Here is an 11280-nt window from a genome sequence, read left to right on the forward strand (position 1 = left end):
TAGGTGAGAATCTGGGGTGGCCAAACAAACCATGGTTAAGGAAAAGTGCTGGGTCCACCCACCATGGGAAACCATAGGTAAAACAAACCAAGTTTCGTAAGCAAACAACAAACAACGGTGATAATTTGATGGCAGTAAATAAAGCTTAGTTAAGCTGCTGAGGTCACACATAATGCTAAACCTGTGAGACCCAGGTTAATGTTGTGTTGTTGTTTAAGAAAAATAAGGCACCTTTCATTTTTAAAATTAAACTAGGATATAAAATGTCAACTAAATTCATGTTTATGCAGCCCCTGCTTATGGCCGACTGCAAAAATCTCCCAACTATTCCACTCTAGTGAAAACAAAAAACCCAGTCCTGCTCACTTCATGACCACTCAGTCCTAGTCAGACATTCCCACCTAAACACATCAGTATTTCCTCCCTCAGCAAATCAGGTTTGGGGCTGGAAGTGGTTAGTGGAGTCACTGCTTGACTCTGGTTTGAACAAACCACAGTGGCCGCAATCTCCCTGCAGAGATGCTACCTTGGCCCACATTGCCCTGTCTCAGACACTTCCAAAAGCTCCTGGGTCCACTTCCCTCTGCTGTCTCCTCCCTATTAATTGGCTGCATTGCTGATCTGTTCTTACTGTCAAGTAATTCAGCGAAAATCTCCCTTCCTGTTACTCACACCAATTGAAACAGTCATGTTCCCCCTGCCTAAATCCTGGACACTACTTTGTTAAGGAGACCCCTATTCCCCTCACACAGCTACAATTCTCCGAGTTCCTTGGGAGGGGGATTTTGGCAGTTGTAGCTCTGTGAGGGGAATGGGGCTCCAAACAACCCTCAGCACCCTTAACAAACCACACTTTCCAGGATTCTTTGGGAGAAGCCATGGCTATTTAAAGTGGTTTAATTGTATAGTGAAGTCCCAACGGGAGCAGTGACTTGGAAACAAAATTCTATCAATTCATCCTAAAATTTGCATTAACCTTTTCTGTTGCCTCTTCACACTGCTGACTCATGCTCAGCTTGTGGATCAACAATCCCAATATCATATTCACATATATTGCTTCAATGTTATACTAAAGGTAAAGGTCGCGGATGACTCTGGGGTTGCGGTGCTCATCTCGCTCTGTAGGCCGAGGGAGCCGGCGTTTGTCCACAGTCATGTGGCCAGCATGACTAAACCGCTTCTGGCGAACCAGAGCAGCGCACGGAACGCAGTTTACCTTCCCGCCGGAGCGGTACCTATTTATCTACTTGCACTTTGACGTGCTTTCGAACTGCTAGGTGGTCAGGAGCTGGGACTGAGCAACAGGAGCTCACCCCGTCACGGGGATTCGAACCGCCAACCTTCTGATTGGCAAGTCCTAGGCTCAGTGGTTTAGACCACAGTGCCACCCGCGTCCCTAATGTTATATGACTAATATTAATTTTCCACCCTGCTCCAAAATGTGTAAAGTTGCTTTTGTTTCCTGTCACATTTCATTCTGCCAAGTTTCAGCATCATGTTAGTTTTGTCTTCTGAGGTATCCTTCACCCATTTGTAAGTCATTGAGATAAATGTTGAAGAGGGTCAGGGTTGAGGACAGAGGCCTATGATGGTCTGGACACGGAAATGCGATGCATGAGGTCACTGCGCACCAGAGGACACATTCTGGGATCTGAGAGCCAACACCAAGCAGTTCACAGGTTGCCCAATTATATAACGGAATCTTGCCAATGCGTCCTCAGGGACTTGATGTGAATTAGTGGAAATGCCTGCACTTTCTGGTAGCACCTGATATCACATAATTGCTAGGATGGTAACTTGCAGATATGCTCTAAGGTCACGAGGAAGCTGCTGGAGCAGAGTCAGGCCTGGGACACCTGTGCAAACTGTGGACTATCTCTGGGTATTTAAAGTTACGTTTCATGCCAGCCCTTGTTCTGTGCTTTCTGGACCCCAACATAATTACATATTTCACACCCCCAGCCAAGTGAGACAGCCTGGGCACAGAACTGGGGCCAAAGCTGGGTTTTTCCTGAGCCTGACCTCTCCCTGTTCATGGACAGTGCTGTTTTTGCTACGTATTAAGAATCCACATTCAAAAAACGAGTTTGCTATTTGTATACACGATTCTCCCAGCCCGTTCAGGGTTCCTGTCCTGATTTTGGATTGTTCTCTCAGCTCAGGCAGAGCAGAAGCAGCGCAATGAAACCCATTTGATTCTGAACAGCCAGTGTGTTTTGAAATCATAGATGCCTTCTTAAGCAGAGGGCAAAGAAGCAGCCGCAGTCCACGGTCTTAGAGTTAGTCAATTCCCCAGCCAATGAGCTGCTTGCCTGAAAAGGAAGAGCTTGGGATCTTCCCACAGGTCCAAGCCAGACGCTTTTCTGTGGGTAGCTAGAACCACCTACACACTGAGCTGTCCAGTTAGTGAGGTCACTGTGGGAATTCTCTGTGGACATGCAGAAAAATGCTGTGTCATAGATCTCCCACTGGCTGCGTGACACCATCCCCCCCTCTCCAAATATATGCGCTGGCAAAGTTTGTATCCCTGATTCAGAAGGCAAACATTCTTGCCCTTTGCATGGAGCCACAATCCTGGCCTGAAGTCATCAGAGCTGTAATAGGCAGCTAGATTAAAGGCAGTGGTGAGGCTAAGGATGGGGAGGGGAGGGGAGCAAACCTCCTGCTGATGCTAAGAGGCAAAGTTTGTGCACACTTTCCTTCTCTCTTTTCGCTCCAGACATCGCCAGTCTTTGCATCCTTTGGCATGGGACCCTTAACAACCAGGCTGCCCAGACCTCCACCACTACCACCCCACCCCTTTCACCTGGCATTCACTTTAGTATGAGTGGGGAACCTGGGGCCTTTTGGGACTCCAACTCCCATCATCCCGAGCCCAGGGAGAGATGGTGGAAGTTGGAGTCCTATAGCATCCAAAAGGCCACAAGTTCCTCACCCACTTTTTGAATAGTCCTGGCATGGCCAAGGAGCCTCTTCTCCCTCTTCCCGCCCAGCCAGCCATATGCCTATCCCCGGGGCAAGTGCTGCCATGGAACCACCTCTGGTGGCACAGCCAGGGCCAGCCCAAGACATTTTGCTTCCAGAGATGGAGGGCAATGCAGCGCCCGCCCACCCCCAACCCATGGGCAGAAGCAGACACTGCTGGCAGCTGATACTTAGGATGCTTCCAGAGACACTTACACTTCTCGGGTGCGATTCAGTCATGTTTCAGAAAATTCAAGTTGCATAATTGACATGTATATGGTGCTCCTCGTTAACAATCCCACAAAGCAAATTGATGGGGAAATGCACTGGCAAGTGAGAGATAACAGTTGCATGACTGTCTAACCAACCTACAAATAAAGCAGAATGAATGCTCAATAAAGAGCAAACACTGGTCACATCCACACCATGTGACTAAAGCACTCCTACACCATTTTAACAGTCAAGGCTCCCCCCTGCCAACCAGGAACCTCAGTTTTGTTCAGGTTGCTGGGAAATGTAGTTCTCAGCACCCTTCACTAACTACAGTTCACAGGATTCTTTGGGGGGAGCCATGACTGTTCAAGTGGTATCAGAATGCTTTAAACAGATGGTGTGGGTGCGCATCTCCTTGCAAACAAGTCAGGATGTTGTAAACTGCTCTGAGATCCTTGGATGAAGGTGGTATATAAATTTAATAATAAATCTACTGTTTATTTTGAAAGTTGTTGGGGGCCACCAGGTGGCGCATTGGAAGATGGCCGACAATAACATCTCTCCGACCCACACGAGGTAATTAAGAGGCTGCTATGGGAAGTATGAAGTCTTCCCGACCCCCCAAGGAGATGGGGGGGCTGCCTTGCCAGCGGTGGCCATAATGCACCCCCGGATTCGAAAGAAGGGGGTGCCGGCTACTTGGCACCAGCCCTCAGTGAAGTCGGCTCTTCCTGACGCTGTTTCCAATCTGTGCGTGCTGGTTCGCTTTAGCTCGAAAATATAATTGGAAATATATAATTGGAAAGAAGCTAAAGCACATACATCAAGCAAAGTTCGAGAGATAAGACTGCTGATTAATGGATCTCTGGGATCGGAGCGGCGGGCGTGACAAATAAATCAAGTGATGAAGTACCATTAAGAGACTGGTATGTCTGGAGTGAAGAAGGGGGGTGGAGGAAAAAACTTTTCTTTTCTTTGCCTTGTGAGTATTAATAACCCTCCACCCCAAAGAAGGAAGAATCGCCGTATTTTACTAATCACAAGCAGGAATTTAAAAACTGTGTGGGGTGAATTAATGATCAAAGAGAGGACTGGTAAATTTCGGAGAATGGAAAAATTCTATGACGCAGTTTTAAATGGCGTCTCGCAAGACAGGCTTGTCTAAGAAAGACGGAGGGAGGAGCACCAGGATCATTGGAATGTGAATGATGATTGGAATGCGATCTTAACCTGGCAGAGCCCTCTATGAGATATTTGACAAGCCTGGGAAAACTAAAGGGCAGACCGAAGATAAATTTTTGGAGGAGGAGGAGAATGGCGGCTGTCCTTATGAGATATGACTTGTGGAGTGTGCAAAACCCACAAAGACGACGTTTGCTTCCAACCTGCTTGTGAAGATTATCAGAGATCGCAAAGAAAGGAATATATGACAACAACAAGAAGATGAAGAAAGTAATAAAGAGACTATCTGGATAGAACTGGATAGAACTGTTTAATTAAAGCAGTAATAGAAGTGATGTTTGGATCCTCGTTCGGAGCTTGATGTATGGGTACCCCCAACAAAATTTAAAAATCTGGCTGTATAATTTGGAATGAATGTGATCTGAAATAATGTGATTTGATTGGCCTGTTAATAAAAAATATGTTTTAAAAAATATTTTGAAAGTTGTTTGTCTGTCTGTTCTCTATGCTTTTGATACAACTTAAGATATCTCAACCAAATTTTGCACAATGCTTCCCAAGATCCAGGAGCAGGTTTGGTCTGTATTCAGTTACAACTGAATGCCATTTTGAATCAATATGGCAGGCTGAACATTTTAAAATACACTGATTTGCTCAGGAAAGCAACTCTACTTCAACCCTCCCTAGCATGGTGATGGGATCCTCTACTGCTCCTGAGGGTTTGCAGCTCTCACAGCTCTGATCTCTAGCAGTGTAGATCAGCAGGCTCAAGAATATGCCCGGGGGGGGGGGGCTACCACTGCTGCCTTCCAGCATCTGCCGCCAAGCAGCATTGCCTCACTCTGCCTAATGCTAGAGCCGGCCTTGGCCACAGCCATTCATCTCCACAACGTACCTTTCCACTGGCAGGATGCTGCTTTCAAATTTGTACAGTAATAAGAGTACCTCTGAGCATGCACAAAGTGCCAGTTACTCAGCAACCATAGCCACCCACCTCTCCCTGACATATAGGAGCCCGTCCCTCCCACCCCCTCAACAAAGAGGGTTTTGCTTTTAAAAGCTGCCTTTGTGCTGTGGCTGCTCTCCCTTGAGCTATTATGCACTGGCCTTATTTAACTTGGATTGGCTTGGAGATTTGGGGAAGGACCCTGTGAGAAAGCTTCAAAGACCCTGGCCTGCTGCAATGGATAGGCCAGCTCTAGGCAGGTGCTCCCCATAAACTCTTTCTCCTATGCAGGCCTGCACAGCCTTCCAACAAGAGCGCTCAAGAGTCCAGCACACAGGGTTACACTGCCACCTCTGGGCAGCCTTGGGTACTTGAACCTTGAGTATCGGACTTTTGGCTTAGCACAGCCTGCTGCAGCCTGGAACACTTTGTCCCTCCTCCCCAACGAAGCTTCCATGTACAGTGGTGCCCCGCAAGACGAATGCCTCGCAAAACGAAAAACGCGCAAGACGAAAGGGTTTTTTCAGTTTTTGCGTCGCTTCGCTAGACAATTTTCCCTATGGGCTTGCTTCGCAAGACGAAACGTCTTGCGAGTTCTTGTGAGTTTGTTTCCTTTGTTCCTTTGTTTCCTTATTTTCTTAAAGCCGCTAAGCCGCTAATAGCAGTGCTTCGCAAGACGAAAAAACCGCAAGACGAAGAGACTCGCGGAACGGATTAATTTCGTCTTGCAAGGCACCACTGTAGCAGCACAGAAAGCATCTTGGCTGAGTCTTGGAAGTCCTCCTCCCTGCCTTGCAGGCTTTTCCCCACCTGGCCTGGGAGAGCCAGGCCCCAACTGACTTCAGCTACAGCAGCTGGGGCTGCTGAACACACTCTTGGGCTGGGGGATTGCTGGGGGGGGGGGCGTTGTTGGCGTGGGCACCATATTTTTTTGTATCTTTTAGATCTTATTATGATTTATGCGGAAATTACTCAGTTTGGTTGTGTACTTGTTAATGGTTTTTTTTTACAAGTACTTTCGTTATGTTGAAATTAAGTCTTTTTCATGTTGCAAGCCCCCTTAAGCACGTTTTAATTATGGAAAGGTGGCATACAAATAAAATTATGCATGTACCTGGAGGGGAAGGAGAGGGCTGAAAGGAATGCCCTTGCCCCACAGTTGAAAGGGAGTTGCTAGATGCAAGTCGGCTGCTGTTACGGTAGCTATTTGCTACAAGCCAGAGGCAGCAATGGCCATTTAAATAAGAAACGTTCTAGGAATATTCACAGAGAGCAGTTGAGCATCGGGTAAACGAATGCGGCCAAAACAGGCACTAGAAAAGCAGTAACCAGACATCATTGTGGATGCAGTGGCACAGACCCCATATGTGTGCAGGTTTTTATACAAATCTCCTTCATGGGGAACCAATGGCTGGCATAATGCATCCCAAACTCTGGAAGAGCCAGTGTGGTGCAGTGGTTAGAGTGTGATCCAAGTGATCCAGGATCAAATCCCATCCCAGCAACAAAATGAACAGACCTTGTGCCTGCCATTCTTTTCCATCCTAAACTGCTGCACTGGATTGTTTTGGGAAGAAAATGGGGAAGGGACCACACAGGCTGCCTTGAGCCTTACGGAGGAAACGTACACTTATGAACATTTAACATATATCTAAGACATCAAAATTCCTACCACATGTAACTTTACCTTTAAGCAATGCATAGGATTGCAGTCGTGGTGCATTATTGTTTTTTTGGGGGGGAATGTTAATTTGTTTTAATATTTTTTCAGTAACACTGATCCATGAGGTTGTAAAAATGGGAAAGAAAATCTTGCTAAAGGAGGCAATCAAACAATTTATTATCATCACCACTATTTCCCACTGGATTTAACATTTCCAGAATATCTGATTGGACATTAGTTGTAAGAGGGATTCTGATAGTTAACGTAATTCATCCAACATTTGCTTTTATTTCTCCTTATGCGCCAGACTAAAAATGTCACTGAAGTCTGCAAGCCAATATTCCATAACCTTCTCAGCCAGCTGTCCAAAAATACAGTCCCTTCTTTCTCCATTTAGAAGAGCTTCCCTTCTGGCTATTCAGTTCTAAACTTTGTTTCCAGAAAAACTCAACACAACTATTGGGAGTTCAAATGAAAGTTGAACTTTTCCCCAATATTTGTTCATTGTGGGATGTGCCTACGATATGTAAGACAATTATCAGCCCTGTTTCTGTGTAATCATGGTTCTTACCTTGACAGGCAACCACTATTATTGATGGTTATTTTATAAACTGGGAGAAATTGAGGTGAAGTCATAGCCATACGCGCAGGACCACACACAAGGCCAGTAACTCTGCAGACTTGAGATGGAGTCTGGAAGTCTGCCAGGCGACAAGGACAGACATTTCAAGAAAGGAGGGGATGGTTCTTCCTTTGTGTTATTGCTGAACTTTTCTTCATTTAACTGTACACTGGGCTGGGCTCTCATTATTTATCTAGAGGATTTATATCCCACCTTTCAGTCAAATGACCTTCAATGTCGATTAGAATGGATTATAATAATTCTGGAAACCAAGTCTTATGAGGAATGGTTGAGAGAGTTGGGTAGCCTGGATAAGAGGCGACTGAAAGGAGACAGGAGAGCCATCTTCAAAGGGAGCGGGAAGCAAGCTTGTTTTCTGCTGCTCGGAAGGCTAGGAACCAATGGATTTCAGTTACAAGAAAGGAGATTCTGCCTAAACATCAGGAAGAGCGTTCTGACAGTAAGAGCTGTTTGACAGTGGAACGCTCTATGTTGGGAGGTGGTGGACTCTCCTTCCTTGGAGGTTTTAAAGAGGAGCCTGGATGGCCACCTGAGATTCCTGCATCCCAAGGGGTTGGACTAGATGACCCTTGGGGTCCCTTCCAATTCCACAGTTCTGAGTCTGTCATAGTGTCTTTGCACTCATTGGCAAGAAAAAACAGCTCCTTTTCCCTTATAGGATATCCAGGAGCCCGTATGTAGTTTTCCTATCGGTAGGAGAAAATAACAGAGGCCCACCAGAGAATATTGAGAAGCAAAACAGCTAATAAGCCTGATCTTTATTAAACTGTTGCAACAGGGTTCCCTGCTTACCACACACAGGGAGGGAGGAGAGGAACCCCGAACAACAGTGCACAAGCCCTTATATAGACTTTTGAAACTGCCCACCCTGTAGCTCAAGACCACACCCCAAAACATCATACATACATCACAGAAGGAGGTGGGCTACAGCAGAAATACATCAAAGGGGGTGGTCTACAACAGAAATCCTGTTTTGTCAGGATACCTGAAAATGGTCACTGACTGCTCCACCTGGGTTGCCTGGCCATTCCTTCTGAGATGCTAAATGCTTAGTTCCTGAATCCAGGTCACAGGCTCACCCTATTCATACACAAATACGCCCTTAAGATAGGATTTGAGCAAAGAGACAATAGGCTTTCCCATTTCCTTCCTCACTGCAGAGAAATATGTGAGGTCACTGGGAGAGTCAAAATGGCTTCAGGATTGCTCTCTTGTACTATTTCAAACACATGGTTTATATACTTATGTATGTGTTGGCCTTGTATATTTATGAACATTTATTTTATATTTGGGACCTTAGAATTCTTATAACAAGTGGAAAATAAGAGCAAGTTTACCTCATTGCTCAGAAACAGAGTACGTTTTGCACCATTATCCTTCACTGCTAATAAGCAGGCTTTCTAAAAAAACAAAATAATGGAAAATTGGAAAAGGGGCAAAATATTTCAAAGGGTAATTCCCCCCCCACACCATGGGTTGGCTGTGGCTGCTCTCTTGGCGCTGTTCCACTTCCAGCAGAATGGCCTTCATTGTATCATACAAACTAAACATCCAAAGACTTACACCCGATCCCACCAGGTGCTTGGGAAGAAGTGTGAATTCCTCCAATGCAATTACCTCATGCTGTTTGGCATGGCAAGGTGTGTGAGAGAGTGTAAGAAACTGTCAGTCACATCCCACAGGTGAGACCTGTAAACATGCAGAACCACCAGTATTAAAGCAGCGTCATCTGGTGAAGTCATGGCCAAAGCATCTGTGCCTGGGGATTCACGGGCCGGGGCCGGGGGTGGGACACTGCAAATAGGAGGCCGTGATGTTCCAGAAACTGCCAGTAGTCAAGGCCTGGCTACAGTCTGTTTAATGCTTTTTATACTCAACTCCCCTTGGAGGAAAGGCTACAACATTTGGGGGCTTAAATCTAGAGAAAAGGTGATGAGAGGATGACATGATTTAGGTCAGGGGTCTGCAACCCGCGGCTCCGGAGCCTCATGTGGCTCTTTTACACCTTTGTCGCAGCTCCGGGGCGGATACTAGCGAGGGGAGGAGGCACATTGTGCGCCCCGACACTCCCCACTGTGGCGGGCGCTGTACTGGCTGTGACGTCGCATGGGGCCGGTGTGTGCGTTAGTCACGCAATGTCCCGACGTCACCTTCCCGCCTGCTGTCAGATCGGAGGGCAGCGGCGCGCATGCTTTAAATGTCGCAATGGTTTTTGGGCTCCCAGTTTTTTTTTCTTCGGAAACGGGTCCAAGTGGCTCTTTTTGTCTTAAAGGTTGCAGACCCCTGATTTAGGTGTATAAAACTATGCAAAATGTGGAGAAAATGGACAGGAACTTTTTCTCCCTGTCTCATAACTCAAGGACATCCAACAAAGGTGAACGTGGGAAGGTTCAGGGCAGACAGAGGCCCTTTTTCATGCAGCATGTGGTTGAGCTATGGTGGCTACTAACCCAAGAAGTGGTGATGGCTATCATTATAATAATAATGCCTTTATTGTCAATGTGCAACCTGTGTACAATGAAATTAACCGAGCCTCCCCACCCCCATTGCACTCTGTGTGCTTGTTGCACAACACACCAACCCTGAAAGTCAGTTGCACTATATTATTTTCCATTCAGCAGCCTAACAGCCCAACTGAGGATAGCTCCAAAAGAGAGTGGGACCAATTCATGGGAGATAAGGCCATCGCTAGCTATGAGCCACAATGGCTGTGTTCTGCCTCCGCTGTCAGAGTGCTGCTGGGCTCAGGTCCCCCTTTTGGCCTTCCCACAGGCAGCTGACTGGCCACGCTGAGAGCAAATGTTAAACATGACCTCCTTTTATGGGCTGCTCATTTCTGGAAGCCGTCAATGAGTTTTGGAGCACGTTATGTTAATCAAACATCCTGTATGTAATATACAAATATGGAAGCCTCATTAAGTGCAATAAACTTTTAGTTAAACCAGAATAACATGTTCCAGTACCACATACCCACCAAGTGTCCCAATTTTCCAGGGACAGACCCAGAATTACGTAAGACATCCCGGCTTCTGATTTGATCCTGGATTCCCCCACCCCCCCAGTGCCGCCAAGCTCAGGGAGGAACCTGAGCCAGGGATTGTCCTGAGCGACGGCGGTTGCGAGGGAGCACCCCGCTGCCTCTCCCTGGTCTCTCCGTGGCTGCCACCGCTGGCCTCCTCTCTTGGGCAACTTGCAGCAGCTGCTGGAGAGCGGGCAAGGGGTAGGAAATGCTCTGCAGGGGGATGGCAAAAATGTGGGGGGATCAAGGAGGGTCAGTGGGGGGGGGGGGAGTGAGACATTTTCATCTGAGGAATGTTGGGGAAAATGGCAACCAAAACATGTGGACTGTAGGTGACTCCATGATCAAAAATAATAACCAGCAACATTGTATCTGGGGGGCTTATCTTTCTCTGTCTGAAATCATGCATGGTCAGAATCTATTATACTTTGAACAAAAGCAGCCAGACTTACACGTTTTTTTCTTTCTTTCCCAATGAACTCCTTAACTAACTAACTAACTAACTAACTAACCAACCACTTCTGCTGCCTGAAGTGACTTTTATCTAGTACAAGGTAAACACAACAGAAAGTCAATCACATTGTAGGGGTCAAGAAAGGGGAGCTAAAGATAACAAAAAGATTAGCACATCCTACTTTATGCAAACAGGA

This window comes from Podarcis filfolensis (assembly GCF_964270895.1).
Source record: "Podarcis filfolensis genome assembly, chromosome: 2".
Taxonomy (NCBI): domain Eukaryota; kingdom Metazoa; phylum Chordata; class Lepidosauria; order Squamata; family Lacertidae; genus Podarcis; species Podarcis filfolensis.